The sequence below is a fragment of the Pelobates fuscus genome, chromosome 2 (assembly GCF_036172605.1).
Source record: "Pelobates fuscus isolate aPelFus1 chromosome 2, aPelFus1.pri, whole genome shotgun sequence".
Lineage (NCBI taxonomy): Eukaryota > Metazoa > Chordata > Amphibia > Anura > Pelobatidae > Pelobates > Pelobates fuscus.
In genome coordinates this window covers 232685467-232701417 of record NC_086318.1, presented here as the reverse complement: position 1 = coordinate 232701417, position 15951 = coordinate 232685467, and the positions used below count along the sequence as shown (strand labels likewise).

The 15951-nt window shown below is 41.4% G+C and overlaps 1 protein-coding gene across 3 annotated transcripts in view; it reads left to right on the top strand.

Annotated features, from left to right (window-relative positions):
• Positions 1–15951, top strand: part of AHI1 (Abelson helper integration site 1) — a 355403-nt gene that overhangs the window by 239144 nt on the left and 100308 nt on the right. The gene's annotated exons all lie outside the window — the stretch shown is intronic.

The window sequence follows — 15951 nt, the reverse complement described above, 5'->3', positions numbered from 1 at the left end:
GTGAGAGTTCAAACTACATAGAAAAGAAATGAGACCTGGGTGAAAATTGGTTTCCAAAGATAAATGTCAAATGTACACAATTCAATATGCACAGCCTAATTAAATTAAAGGGACACTGTCACCTCCCCCTGCAAAATGAGTATTCGAAAGATAAAATCTTTAACACTCATATTAACTGTGTTTGAAAACTTAATTGGAATTCCAATTAAGTCAAGAGATATACTGAGACAAAGTAGAAACTACTTTGTCTCAGTATGTTTCCTATGTATGTCACTTCTAGACACTGGACGATTTACCGCAGTCTAGAAGTGTCAATACAGTGACGGCTGCAGGGAGTAGGCTTTGTGTATGGAGTACCGTGTGGACTCAATGCTTTTTTTTTTTTTTTTTTTTTTTTTTTACGTTCATAGAAACATCATGGACATGCACATTTAAAAGATATTTAAGCATTTGATAAAGTGATATCCAGCAGATAACATATGTATGATAAACCGCACATGTTTTGAAAATAAAAACAAGAAGATCTAAACAAAAGATAGACAAAGCTAGTTTTGTAAGAAGATTGACAATCATATAAACTCTCACCATATTATACTAGTTGACTCAGCTTGAAGTTATCACCAATGCCACATTCAAAAGTCATAACTGTAGGAAAGTAATTTGTACAGCAGTGTAGAAACACAAATGAGGCCTATTCTGTTTTTTTTACATAAGCTAGAGATTTGGGAAGCTATCCTGTGCTTAGCCTCAATGTGGGTCCAATAAGTGATCGATATATGAACTAACTCGAATATAGCCGATGCTAGGCTTTCTAATGCAAACTAAAATAAGGCAAACGAAAGGTAGACCAACTAAAACACAAAAACAAAAAAACAGCTGTCTTAGCTGTTCAGGTAAGCCTTAGGCAGGAGATACCAACAAGTCATCTTATGCTCAAGCAAGGGATGGTGTAATGTTTGCAATGTTAATATCAAGAGTAAACTAGCAAACTCTAGAATAGACTGCATTACTAGTGTATAATTCATGCTGCTGTAATGGCAGATTTCTGACTGTTAATGTAATGAAAAAGAAAAGTAAAAATAACATTGGGTGCTGTGTATGTTTGTGTAACTGGTATAACCTAACCTGTTGTAGAAGACAGGTTGCAAATGGAGAGTAAATTAAACCTCTACGAGGACGTGTCCTGGAGCTCTGTGCTACTCTGGCCTATAATTAGCGATACCAGAGACCCAGAATCGGCGAAACAATGCCCTGAGGATGTCCCAACAGAAGAACAGGAGACAGGCCAAGAGGGGAGACAAGAATAACTTTTTCAGTCTTAAATACGCTCAAACAAAACCCTTGTTTGTGGCGGAATAGGCCCAGATGGCGCAGAAGAAGGTATGGGATTGCAGGGAGCAACATCAGCAGACTTACCAGTAACCCAGAGCACTATGCAGCAAATGCTAGACGCCATGCATGACAAGCTCCACATCACCCTGCAAACTTTCCTGAAGGAAATCCGAGCAGGCCTCCAAGACCTGGGTACCAGAACCTCCACAATTAAAGGCAAGATGGAGGAATACGGTGATGCCCACAACAACTTGGCAGGCAAAATGGATGATCTCTGATCTACAATGGATACATTCGAAAGCAAAATGGCAGGCATGGAGGACAGAGCACAGAGAAATAATCTCCAGATAAGGGGTATAGCGGAATCTTAGGGGACGGCAGATTTACATTTGCTACTCTCAAAATTTCAATATTTATTACGTTTCTTTCGAATCGCTTTAGCGAAAACATACTTAAGCTCACTGCACCGCCTTTTAGTCATTTTCATCTGGGCGAAGCAAAGAATTAGAGTAGCCACAAAAACACTACAAAGACCGGTACAGGACAGGGGGACTGGGGTTCCCCGATGTTAGTTTATATTACAGAGTGGCACTCCTGGCAGCAGTAAACACCTCAATTACCACTAGTGATGCCCTACAGTGGACACTTGTGGAATCTCACTGGGCTTGTCAACAAGGCTTAAGACACTTATTCTGCCTCCCTAAACACATACGCCCACAACCGACAAACATCCTCTCAACAACCGCCTTGACACTAAAAACATGGGATGAGACGTGAAGCACCATGGGATGAGACGTGAAGCACCATGGGAGGGTCAGATTCAGTGTCTATAGACACCCCAGTCTCCAGCCTAACAGTTGTGATTCCGACCTTTGATCACACGCAGTGGACCGAGGTTGGATTCACAAACATAAGACAACTATATCAGGATGGTAAGCTACTACCTTTCCCTGAACTTCAAACTATCTTTTACATACCCAATAGGGCCATGTTCTCGTACCTACTACTGAAGTCATTCCTGTCAAAAGTAAACATTGCAACAAGACCATCTCCACATTTCTCTACATTAGGGAAAATCTGTTTATCAACACCCCGCCCAAAAAGATTCTTTATATACTATACAACATGCTCCTGTCATACACCACAAATGAGGATATTTCAACTAGCATGGTACAAGGGACTAGGGCGCCCTTAAGTAATACTCTCTGGAAAAAAGCTTTTTTACGGCCCATAAAGGTAACGCATTCTGTGCCCCTCATTTGGAGATAATCCAGAAACTACATTATAGATGGTACATGGTCCCAGACAAACTATCAAAAATATATCCAAATGCCTCAAACATATGCTGGAGATTTAACAGAGAATTGGGCTCGATGAACCACATATGGTGGACATGCACGGTAATCCAGCCCTACTGGAAAATGGTGGAAGGCGTTGCCCTGGAGCAATGCCTGCTCTTTATGCTCCCGTCTTCCATAAACAAAATCGAATAGAGTTTACTATTTCACCTGTTGACATCAGCAGTATTACTCATAGCTAGAGGATGGAAAACATCCTTAGTACCAACGAAGCGAACACTAATTAACCAAATCTCATTGAACTGGAGATACAAAGATATGGCTCACAAACACATGAAACCAGGAAAATATTTTATTCAAGCTAAAGAGAGATGGGAGGATTTTAGCTCACAAAATGGAGAATGAGGGGGGAAAAAAGGAGAGGGGGGGGACATGAAATCAGAGTAAACACTATGGCAAAGGGATTGTAATGGGGAATATCCATACAATCTTGCAATAACTTGTAACTATGTGTTAATTTGTATTATTTGTTATTTTACGTTAGTTTTGTTAAAGGCAAAATATCAAAGGTACAGACCATAGTATTACCTGTGTGGTACAGGACACTCAGGGCTCGCAACCTATTGTTACGAGAATAGGATACAATGACTAGCATGCCTGGAATGACACAGATACAAGTAGAAACGGCAATTACATGGGGCGGCTAGGGCTGCAAGATTGGGTATCGCAACGTTGACATTTATTTGCAACTAGATACTGACCAGGGAACATACATATAAACTGATCTATGTCATTGAGTACTGTGCCATGTATTACGAATGTCATTGATAATTGTACAATGTCAATACTTAAGTATGTGTGACGCCATTGTCTGAAAACAATAAAATTGTCAAATTAAAAAAATAATAATTTTAACAAAATTAAACCTTTCGTGCACCATACTCACCACCCTATGTACATTTGGGTTCTCTCATAGAGCGCACTTGAGACGCGATCATTAAGTATAGCAGTCAGACCCTGACCCCTCAATGCTAATTTTGAACTTCCTTTATTGCACAGTCTATTTAATTTAGAATTTCTTATATCCTGTTTTTTTAATAGCCTGCCTGATTAATGTTAAATTAACAAAGCAGGAGATAAAAATGTCTAAAGTAAACAGTGTGCTGTAAGATGTGATTTATGTTTTATGTGAAGACTGTGTGAGTCACACACATGGGAGGTCTGGCTAGGTCTGCATAAACAGAAACAAAAGTGATCTTAATTCTTACATGGCAGATAATTGAGCAGTGAGACTGCAGGGGTATGATCAATACACCAAAATCAATTTACTAAGCTAACATTGTTAAAGTTTTTAGAGCAGCTGTTCCCAATCTGTGAGCCGCCGTGCCCCACAGGGGAATTACTGCTGAACAGGGGCCGGGTCAGGTGCACCGGTCTTTTAAGACCACGACCGGACCACTGTAATGTCATCCGGCTGGGAGGAAACGACAGCCTGTCACTTCCTCCCAGCATCCTGCAGGGAGGCAGCGCGGGAGGAGGAAGCTGCAGTGTAAGTGGAGAAGAGCACGAAGAGCTCCAGACCCCCTCACTCCCATCAGCAGCAGGACTCCAAGCCACCCTCTTGGACACACAAGGTAAGCTAACAGGAGGGTGGCTGGAGATATTAAAAATATCACGTGTGTGTGTAAATAAATATATGTAGTAAGGCCTTTTGGCCTGTGTTTGTGGGAGGGGCGTATGACACACCCCTTCCCTACTTAAGGGACACCCCTTACCTGGCTCCATACCTTCGAGGTCAGCGTTGCATCCTGAATCCACTTCCGGTTCACGGACGGCGCCATCTTGCTTTCAGAAACCCGCGTTTTTCTTCGGTGTCAGCTGTGTCCAGGAAACTCCTTACAGGTCTCTCCACGGCCAGCCACGCACAAAAAACCCGGTCTTCTTCGCTGATCGAGTCCTCTGGACTTCTAAAACGTAAGTCCGTCGCCCGGATCACTTCCCACGGCGTCGCAATAATTTTCAGCCTCACTTTACGGCCACACGCTTTACGGCCAAAGTCTCAGGCAAATTAACCCTCCGGTTTCCGGAAACCAAGTAATAAGTATGTAGCATTCCTATGCTTTATTTTTCCCTCCTTTATTTCAGTTTGTTTCTATTTTGTAAGTTTTAGTACCTGATAGTAGGATTATTCATTTTCATACAGATTATAGTTTATTAAATACCAGTCTGTTTTATATACATATAACGATTTTAGCATGTATTTCATAATTTATGCTGTCACATTAATTATACCTAGGTTAGGGCTCATGTATTATTAGTTCATGATATTATCCTGGTATACATATACATAGTTTTGCTTGAACACTTTACTTTTTGTGTACCTTCCATTTACACTTAGGAATTTGTTTTAAACAAACGTTTTTTTTTTTTTCCTCTCTCTCCTCCCTGTTTAAACACACCATGTACACTTTTCATTACATGGCACTTGTCATATGCTGACTTTTCTTTATGTACTCAAATTACATACACTAGAAACTCAGATAATTAATCAGGAATAGGTATAATGTGTATATATATGTGATAAAGTTTTCTCTAAATTAATTGTGTATATTACGTTGTCACTACCATGTACACCCGTTTACATGGCACCTACATTTCCTGACCTTTCTGCATATACTCAAACGATATATCGTGTATACAGAACACGGTCCCAACATCTCACACTTTCAGGTTTGAATCACACTTTTGGTTTAACCTCTCATACGTCTACCTTTCTGCATATGGTCAATTTTCATAGTTTAAACTCATACTCCCTGCACTACGATTATTACAGTAGCACGGCCATATATATATTTTAAATTTGGTCACCAGGTATACACATTATATGTAGACACTACAAGCTAATCCTGCGTTACGGTTTTTCTCCATAATAAATCAGGCGGGGTACTTCCTTACTCTAATTGTTCCCCTTCAACACATACGGTTAATAAAATCAACCACAGCATATCTAGTCTACGTTAGTATCACAGGATCCATTTCTCATACTATCATATCTATTTCTACCCTTTTAGGTTTATCCAGGTTTTCTATACCTTACGCACCATATACGTATACATACTAGCAGGTACGTAAGCCTGCTCACGTGTCACATACGTTCTCCCTAAATAGGACGTAGAGTACTGGCAGTTAGGGGTATAGGCCCAAATAGGTATCTCCCCTCTTGGCATACCGCCTATAGTTTAGAGGTCCGCGAGGCCAACACCCCGCCTCAAACGTTTCGGAGGCATACACCCCTCGAGCCACACGTTAGTTAGCCGCCTCGCAAAGTTTAGAGAGGGCGTCACCTGTCACTCCCTTCCCCTGTTTTTCTTTTATTGTCACCGAGAGGCCTACGAATTCCTGCCACTACATGGGTGGCCTCAATATTCCCTCGCGCCAACGCATAGATAGAGCCTCTCATAGCCACTTGGCAAATAGCAGGGCCTCACCTGTCACCAAAGGACAAGATTAATTTTTTCGCCTCACACGGCATAATTAGCCCGCCAGTACATCCCCTGGGTTTCAACACTAACGGTATATTTTCTCATCTAGTATGTCTCAAGAAGGGGTAGAGGATTTCTCCATCCCGAGCACTCCGGCTAGACCAAACTCCCCACCACCGGAAGAAGACATGGCTAGTCCTGCATCTTTCAGGTCCTGGACAATCCCTCGCATAACTAACGAACTCAGGAGACGACACATTCCTTTCCCCGCGACTGCCAGGAAAGCGGAACTATACAAACTGTTGCACACCTCAACTGATAACTCTGATGCAGGGGAAGGGACTAGCCAGTCTAACCCGACAGATATACATGGCATGCTTACATCCCTCATGTCATCCATGGGCAAGGTGAACTCCAGGCTGGAGAAACTGGAATCGGTCACCACAGCCCTTACCTTGGCTGGGTCAGTCACTGTGACCCCTCCGCCACTGGTCGAGTTGCCACTAGTTTCTCCAGCCACCACCTCTGACGAGCAGGAGGTTAACCCTGCCCATATGATACCTGAGCACCTTAAGAAAGACATCCTGGAAGGTAAAGATGTCAACTTAGCTGCACTACTAATTGCCTCCCAGGATGTGGTGGAGCATAAAACTTATGCGTATGAGGATATTTCTGTGGTGGTAAAGTCCAGGGATGCACGCCTAAACAGGAAACTCACCATCCCGGAATTTGTGTTGGCTTTTGGCATCTACCGGGATGTCATATGTGCCGTTTACCCACACAGGCGTGAGGAATTTGACATGTATATGCACAAGCTGGTGGACCTGGGCAATAAATATGGTGGATCGGCATTCTACGATTACCATAGATCTTTTTCTGCAAAAGTGTCAGGCGCCTTCTCACAGTACGGGACAAGGTCCAACTGGAGTAAGATAGACACAGTGATTTTCTGCAGACACTTTGCAGGGCTAAGGACACCGGCTTGTGCATACTGCTCCTCCATGTCTCATTCGGCAAATTTTTGTCCCACCACTGCTAACGAGCATACCCACGTGCAAGGACCTAGCTCCGCTGGTCCTACGGAGAAAATAGCTAAAGACAAACTGGGTAGACCTATCAAGTTTCTGGGCAAATCCCAGATATGTAATAACTTTAATGTTGGTACATGTAATTACAGCGGTTGTCGTTTGTTGCATATATGCTCAAAATGTTTCAGGGCACATGCAAAAATCATGTGTCCCAATAAAATGTATCCCAAACAGTACCTAACGTCTATCAACATATCCCTACTTGCGACATTTCTGTCACAGCATCCATCTACACATTTAGTAGATTTCATAATCTCTGGTCTATCAGAAGGATTCCACACAGGTATCATACATATGCCTTCAGGAATCCTGGAATGTCCAAATCTACAATCCGCCCAACACAACCCTACAGCAGTTGACACACTCATAGCTAAAGAAGTGTCAGAAGGTTTTTTATTGGGACCTTTTCAATCCCCTCCTTTCACTACATGGAGGACAAACCCTATCGGGGTTGTCACAGGAAAATCTTCCAACAAGCAGAGACTTATTATCGATTTGTCGGCACCACACACCTCTACCACTCCCAGCCTCAACTCCTTAATACCATCGGAGGAATTCTCCCTGCAATATTCCACTATAGACCACGCCATTACGGCTATCTTACAGGCAGGAGTCGGTGCATGGCTCAGTAAGACCGACATAACAAATGCATTCAAACTACTACCAATCCACCCCACACTGTGGCACCTACATGGCATCAAGTGGGAAGGGAACTACTACTTTTTCTCACGACTAACTTTTGGTTCTAAAAGTAGTCCAGCCATATTTGACACATTTGCCGAAATCCTATGCTGGTTACTACTCAATATATCCAGATGCCCTACAGTCATACATTATCTGGACGTTTTCTTAATGGTCGAGGAGAATTCTTCCCCTCCCACTAGCCTGAAAGAGACTGTCAGCCTATTCAACCAGTTGGGGGTCCCAGTCTCCCCTACCAAGACCGAAGGCCCAGATACCATCATCACTTTCCTGGGCATCATGCTAGACTCAGCCAACATGCAAGCTAGCCTACCATGCACCAAGGTAGAAAACATTCTGACAAACATCAACCTCTATATACAACTACGCACTTGCAATCGCAAAGAATTACAATCTTTACTGGGGTCACTCAATTTTGCCATGCGTATTATACCTCAAGGCCGTGCTTTCATATCACGTCTCCTCAGCATGTTCCCACGGTTTCTACATGATGCACACAGATTGACCCTAGATACCCAAGCCACGGCAGACCTTCTCATGTGGAGAAACTTTTTAAACTCCTGGAACGGGAAAAGCATGTTCCTCCCTCAATTGTCTGACACTTCTCCTACTGTTTGGACAGACGCGGCGTCTACCACAGGTTTTGCAGCAATTTTTGGGAACGAATGGCTTTGGGGTAGCTGGCCTTCAGAGGTGCAGGACCTGGAGTGTTTTTTCTCTACCTCAGCTCTTTTCGAGATATATCCCATCGTGGCGGCTGCCGTGGCATGGGGACATCTATGGACAGGTTCATCAGTCAGGTGTTACTCAGACAACCAAGCAACCTGTTCCATTATCAACAAAGGTCGCTCCAACTCCCTTACTATCATGAGATTTTTGAGGAAACTCACTTGGTTGGCAGCATGTCATAATTTTTTCTTGCACTGTGTTCATATTCCAGGTATTTGTAACGAGGCAGCTGATAATTTGTCTCGTTTTAAATTCCAGGCCTTTCATCAACTTCTCCCATCAGCCGCGCTCACAGCCACGGCCACTCCACTGTTCCATCAGCTAACAATGGACTAGACGTTATCATGCAACATTGCAGAACTTTGTCCCAACTAGCTCTATCTACAAATACCAGGAAAACCTACAACAGAGCTTTCAGTTTATTCAAAAGATTCCTGTTGGAACACAACATATTACAACCATTCATCATGACATCTTTTTTAGGTTTTGCCTCTTTTTGCCACCTCAAACTCAAACTTTCTTACAACACAATCAAACTATATCTTACAGGCATCCAACATCACATGCTGACCTTACAACCCAACAACTCAAGTTTCATGTCATCATACCAAATCAAGAACATCCTTAGGGGTATACAAAGATCCGAACCCCCGCATACAGCACAGAGGCTTCCTATAGATTTTCATATCCTTAAGAATTATCACAACTACTAGATCTAAAACCCTTCTCCTTCAACACAACACTAGTCATCAAAACAGCTATTTATGTGGCTTTTTATGGGTTTCTGAGACCTAGAGAGTTTACCGCCATCAATACAACACAATCCACTCACCTACTGCTTCATTCGCACTTAACCAAACACATGGACTATTATATCCTGACACTACCTCATTCAAAAAACAGTCAACACGCTCCACCCGTAGAGGTTAAATACTATCCGACTCACAACAGTTGGTGCCCCGTCCAAATACTGGACTCTTATACAGAGAGTCTCAAGGCACCACCATCACAACCACTTTTTGTTCTACGAGGTTCAGTTCTCACTACTACCAACTTCATGACCCACGTTAGGTCATTACTAACACAGCTGGGACTCAAGCCAGCTAACTATTCAGGCCACTCCTTCCGCATAGGAGCGGCCTCCACAGCCTCCAGTGTTAACATACCGGTTCATGTTATCAAGACACTGGGGCGCTGGAAATCATCCGCTTACACACGGTACATTCCTAACCCTGTACAAGAAGTAAGGAATGCTTTTCAGAACATGTCTTGTTAAGTTGTATATTGGTAGTTTGTATTAAAATGTTGAAACTTCTATTTTTGCCCTCTTTATTTTCAGGCCTACCTCATCGTCGGTTTCGGCACACCACAACCGACTTGCTACTTTTATACCATCCTACACTTATTAGGTCTTATTTCTCTTTGCCATCATGAGCCCTTCACACAAGTAGTAAGGCCTTTTGGCCTGTGTTTGTGGGAGGGGCGTATGACACACCCCTTCCCTACTTAAGGGACACCCCTTACCTGGCTCCATACCTTCGAGGTCAGCGTTGCATCACCCTCCCACCCACACCTCTTTATCAACTCCTTTTTCTTACATTTCTTCTTGGTAGGCCCTCTTTATTTTCAGGCCTACCTCATCGTCGGTTTCGGCACACCACAACCGACTTGCTACTTTTATACCATCCTACACTTATTAGGTCTTATTTCTCTTTGCCATCATGAGCCCTTCACACAAATATATATATATATATATATATATATCAGTGTGCTTCTGTGTCTGCGCACACATCTGTGTATGTGCATCTGTGTGCCATGGTGTGTGTTTTTATGTCAGTGTGTGTCTGTGTCATGTGTGGGCATGTATCAATGTTTGTGTATGTGTCTGTGTATTTATATGCATCTGTGTGTTAATGTGCATGAATATTTGTGTAAGTATGTATGTACATCCAAGCAGTCACTAGAACAACATACAAGCACCCTCCGTCAATCTAACTCAAATATTACACACACCCGTGCATTCAAACAAACAAAAAAAAATATATATATATATATATATATACAAACACACCTCTTCACTCAAACACAAATACTTCACACAAATGTACATCCGCATTTAAAAGTGAACATTACCTTTATACACACCCCTGCAATTAAACACAAACATTACATACAAACATACCCCTGTATTAAAACACCATAACTATATACTATATACAAGCACCCCTTCAAACACCAACACTGTACATTACACTATAGCGCTAGTAAATGCCGCAGCGCTGTACAGATATGCAACTTACAAATTTTTACTTGGGTTGCCTTGGAAAAATATTGAAATATTAAGGGCGCCTTGAACCTAAAAAGTTTGGGAACCACTGGTTTAGAGCATCTTTTTATTTCATTGCTTAAAGATTAAAACACATTTGTGGCCTTAGGCCTTAGAAAAATAGAATGTGACAGCAGATAAGAACCATTCGGCCCATCTAGTCTGCCCAATTTGTATTTATTTTTTATTTTATTTATTTTTTTATAAATACTTTCATTAGTCCCTGGCCTTATCTTATAGTTAGGATAGCCTTATGCATATCCCATGTATGCTTAAACTCCTTTACTGTGTTAACCTCTACCACTTTAGCTGGCAGGCTATTCTTTGCATTCACTACCCTCTCAGTAAAGTAATACTTCCTGATATTATTTTTAAACCTTTGCCCCTCAAATTTAAGAATATGTCCTCTTGTTGTGGTAGTTTTTCTTCTTTTGAATATAATCTCCTCCTTTACTGTGTTGATTTCCTTTATGTATTTTTAGTTTTTTTTTAATTTGTTCTTTATTTGTTTTCTGGATGTATAGTTCAGGGTACAGAAGGTAAAACGGAATCGGGATCAGTGTTAACATCGTACATAGGTAACAATATTCTCAACATTTTATGACATTAGTAACATCAATTGTATTGCAACTGTAACATCAGGCTATTTTCAGCTGTGCAATATTGTCAATGATTACACTTCAATTTTAATTGAGTGTCCAAGACCCTTCTCTGTTACTAGAGTAGCTTTGGTATCTGTCGTTTACATAATATATCTTATTTTATCTTATCGTATAACCCAGTTTAGACACTTGAAGTTGCATTTACGATATCGTCGGGGTAGGGGTCGTAACTGGGGATGGTTTAACATGGAAAGCTGGCGGATGGGTAATCAAGTGTACCTTAGGGTAGATGGTTGTTAAGGTTTGTGTTGCGGTGTGGGGGTAGGTTTCTGAGGGTTATGATCTCCGGGACCTCGGCCTATCAGTTGTCGACTCTTATTTGTTTTATTTGGACCCTTATACTCTTTCCCATACTCTCCAAGCTTCCACAAATTGTAACTTTGCTGGAGCTGAGTTTATTGTCATCTTTTCATATGTATAAAATTGGCGGATTTTATCTATTAGTTGGGGCAATTCCTTTATGTATTTAAATGTTGCTATCATATCCCCCCGTTCTCGTCTTTCCTCCAAGCTATACATGTTAAGTTCCTTTAACCTTTCCTTGTAAGTTTTATCCTGCAATCCATGAACCAGTTTAGTAGCCCTTCTCTGAACTCTCTCTAAAGTATCAATATCCTTCTGGTGATACGGTCTCCAGAACTGTGTACAATACTCCAAGTGAGGTCTCACCAGTGTTCTGTACAATGGCATGAGCACTTCCCTCGTTCTACTGCTAATACCTCTCCCTATACAACCAATCATTCTGATAGCATTTCCTGCTGCTCTATTACATTGTCTGCCTACCTTTAAGTCATCTGAAATAATCACACCTAAATCCCTTTCTTCAGATGTTGAGGTTAGGACTCAATCAAATATTCTGTACTCTGCCCTTGGGTTTTTACGTCCAAGATGCATTATCTTGCACTTATCCACATTAAATGTCAGTTGCCACAACTCTGACCATTTTTCTAGTTTACCTAAATCATTTTCCATTTGGCTTATTCCTCCCGGAACATAAACCCTGTTACATATCTTAGTATCATCAGCAAAAATACATACATTACCATCAAGACCTTCTGCAATATCACTAATAAAAATATAAAAGAGAATGGGTCCAAGTACAGATCCCTGAGGTACCACACTGGTGACAAGCCCATGCTTCGAATATACTCCATTGTCTACAACCCTCTGTTGCCTGTCACTCAGCCACTGCCTTACCCATTCAACAATATTGGAATCCAAACTTAAAGATTGCAGTTTATTGATAAGCCTTTTATGTGCCACAGTGTCAAAAGCCTTACTGAAATCTAGGTAAGCAATGTCTACTGCACCACCCTGATCTATTATTTTAGTTGCTCAATCAAAAAAAATCAATAAGATTAGTTTGGCATGATCTCCCTGAAGTAAACCCATGATATCTCTGATCTTGAAATCCATGTGTTTTTAGATGTTCAACAATCCTATCCTTTAAAATGGTTTCCATTACTTTCCCCACTACTGAAGTAAGGCTTACTGGCCTATAGTTGCCCGACTCCTCCCTACTACCTTTCTTGTGAATGGGCACAACATTAGCTAACTTCCAATCTTCTGATTGGTTAAATAAATCTGTTAATGGTTTTGTACATCACTAAGCTCTTTTAATAACTTTGGGTGTATTCCATCAGGTCCCATTGACTTATTTGTCTTTACTTTTGACAGTTGAAATAGAACCTCTTCCTCTGTAAACCCACATGTAACAAATAACTCCTTTGTCCTTTTTACTAACTGAGACCCCTTTTCTTCATTTTCATCTGTAAATACGGAACAAAAGTATTCATTGAGGCAGTCAGCTAGACCTTTATCCTCTTCTACATACCTTTCTTCTTTTGTTTTTAATCTATATAATCCTTGTTTTACTTTCCTTTTCTCATTTATGTATCTAAAAAATGTTTTGTCCCCCTTTTTTTTTTTTTTTTTTTTTTTTTTCACTGACTATGCTATTTTCTCTTCTGTGTGAGATTTGGAAGCTCTTGGAACTTGCTTAGCCTCTTTCTGCCTAATCCTATAGATCATTCTGTCTTCCTCACTCTGTTTTTTTTTTATAATTACTAAATGCTAACTTTTAGTTTACAATTTTGGCCACATCTGCGGCGCACCACAGTGGTTTCTTGAATTTTTTGCTTTTACTGACAAGCCTAATGCAATGTTCCGTTGCCTTCAGCAGTGCAACTTTTAAATAATCCCATTTCTCTTGGACTCCATTTAAATTGCTCCAGTCTGATAATGACTCCTTTACACATATTCTAATTTTAGAAAAGTCTGTTTTTCTAAAGTCTAAAACTTTTGATTTTGTGTGGTGTAACTCAGTCACTGTTCTTGTATTAAACCACACTGACTGATGATCACTGGATCCTAAACTTTCACCTACAGTAATATCTGTTACCAAATATCCATTTGTTAACACTAAATCTAGTATGGCCTCTTTACAAGTTGGCTCCTCAACAACATGTTTTAGAGACAATCCCAGTAGGGAGTTTAGAATATGTGTGCTCCTGGCAAAAGCAGTTATTTTGGTTTTCCAATTCCCATCAGGAAAATTAAAGTCACCCATGATGATAACTTCCCCCTTAATTGTTATTTTAGCTATTTCCTCAACTAGTAGATTATCTAACTCTTCTATTTGTCCTGGGGGCCTATAAATCATGCCTACACGAGTTACTGTGTGATTACCAAATTCTAACGTAACCCAAACGGACTCTTTGTTCGCCTCACTAACTTTTATTAGGCTATATTTTATGCTATCCTTCACATACAGGGCTGCCCCTTCCCCTTTCTTGGATTCCCTGTCTTTTCTATATAAAGAGTACCCTGGTATTGCTATGTCCCAATCATTTTTCTCATTATACCATGTCTCAGTAACAGCGACTAAATCTACACTATCAGTTGCCATTATTGCCACAAGTTCATGGATCTTATTCCCTAAACTGTGAGCATTTTAAACAACTTGCTTTTAAAACTTGACTAACTTAAAAGGAAGGATTTTCTATGGTCTGAGAAAAAGAAGGAAACACTTTTGTATTCCCAAAGTGCCAGTATTGCCTTAAAATATACTGCAATAAATTGTAATATCTGCACAAAAGAGATTTGCCTAATAAGATTTTACTTCTGCAAAGAGTCTGGATTCTAGTTATATGTTGGCAAGAGATACATATGATGCACAAGATAAGGCACAGTTTGCCTTTTGAACAGATCACTCCAAGCATCTTAACCACTACAACTTGTTGTAGTAGTTTTGGTGCCAGAATTGTCCTACGTACATACGTCCTATATTGTCCTATATTACATATGTAAGTAACCTCTGAGGCCTCCAAGCAAAGCTCTCTGCCAGAGTCCAAAAAAAGGACTTATCTCATTGGCTGAGAATGATCAGTTGATGCTCTTGGCCAATGAGCTGGCCCTACACAGCAGGATTTAGCTCAGAAGAGCTAATGGAAGCCAGGAGCCTGCCCTACTTGGATCGGAGCAATCGCCACATGGCGGTCAGCCTCACGGCCTAACCACCCACCTGCGCCAATCCTCCCCCACTACACGGTGACACATTACCCACAACTGCTGAAACCCCATCCACGAGTACCCATGCGTCGTAGCCATAAACCCCTATGGCGCGGCAATGTATCATTATGGGCACCAGGCACCCAGGGCCAGTGGGCATAGTCTCAAGGTATCGAGTGACTGGGGAGACATTTAGACCCGGCCACCATCTCCTCCCCTATCTGGTGACGTCTTAGTCCACTGACACCCCAGACCTGCTTCACACAGTACCACATACCTCTTAATGTCCGCGACTACATGTCACCTTAGGTCATGGATGACCTACATAAGCCCTCTCAGTCTGCCAACCCAAGAACCAGGGGCGCAAGGTGAGACTGGCACAATAGGCAGAAAGGTAAAGGAGCAGAAGGTGCCAAGGAGGAGAGAAGACCGTGTCAGAAGAAAAAGAAGACTGTGTCAAATGAAGGAGAACTTTGGACCTTCTCATCTCCCCAGGTTAAAAACATATCAGTGTTAATGTGTTCACTTTTATTTACTTATTGTCAGGAAGCACAGAGTGCCGCTGGGTAGGGGTGTCGCTGATTGACTACACCGTTCAGCTGGCACTCTAAGCCAATAAGTAGCTCCCCATTCATAAAAACGTAATACATTTTATGAATCGGGAACTAGCGATTGACTTAGAGCGTCAGCTGACCACTGTAGCCAATCAGCAGCACCCATGCCTGACGTCAATCTGCACTTCATGACATAAATTATAAAATAATAAGATTAAAGGGTCACTACAGGGAAGGGATTTTACTTACAGCGCCGGGAACCTCCTGA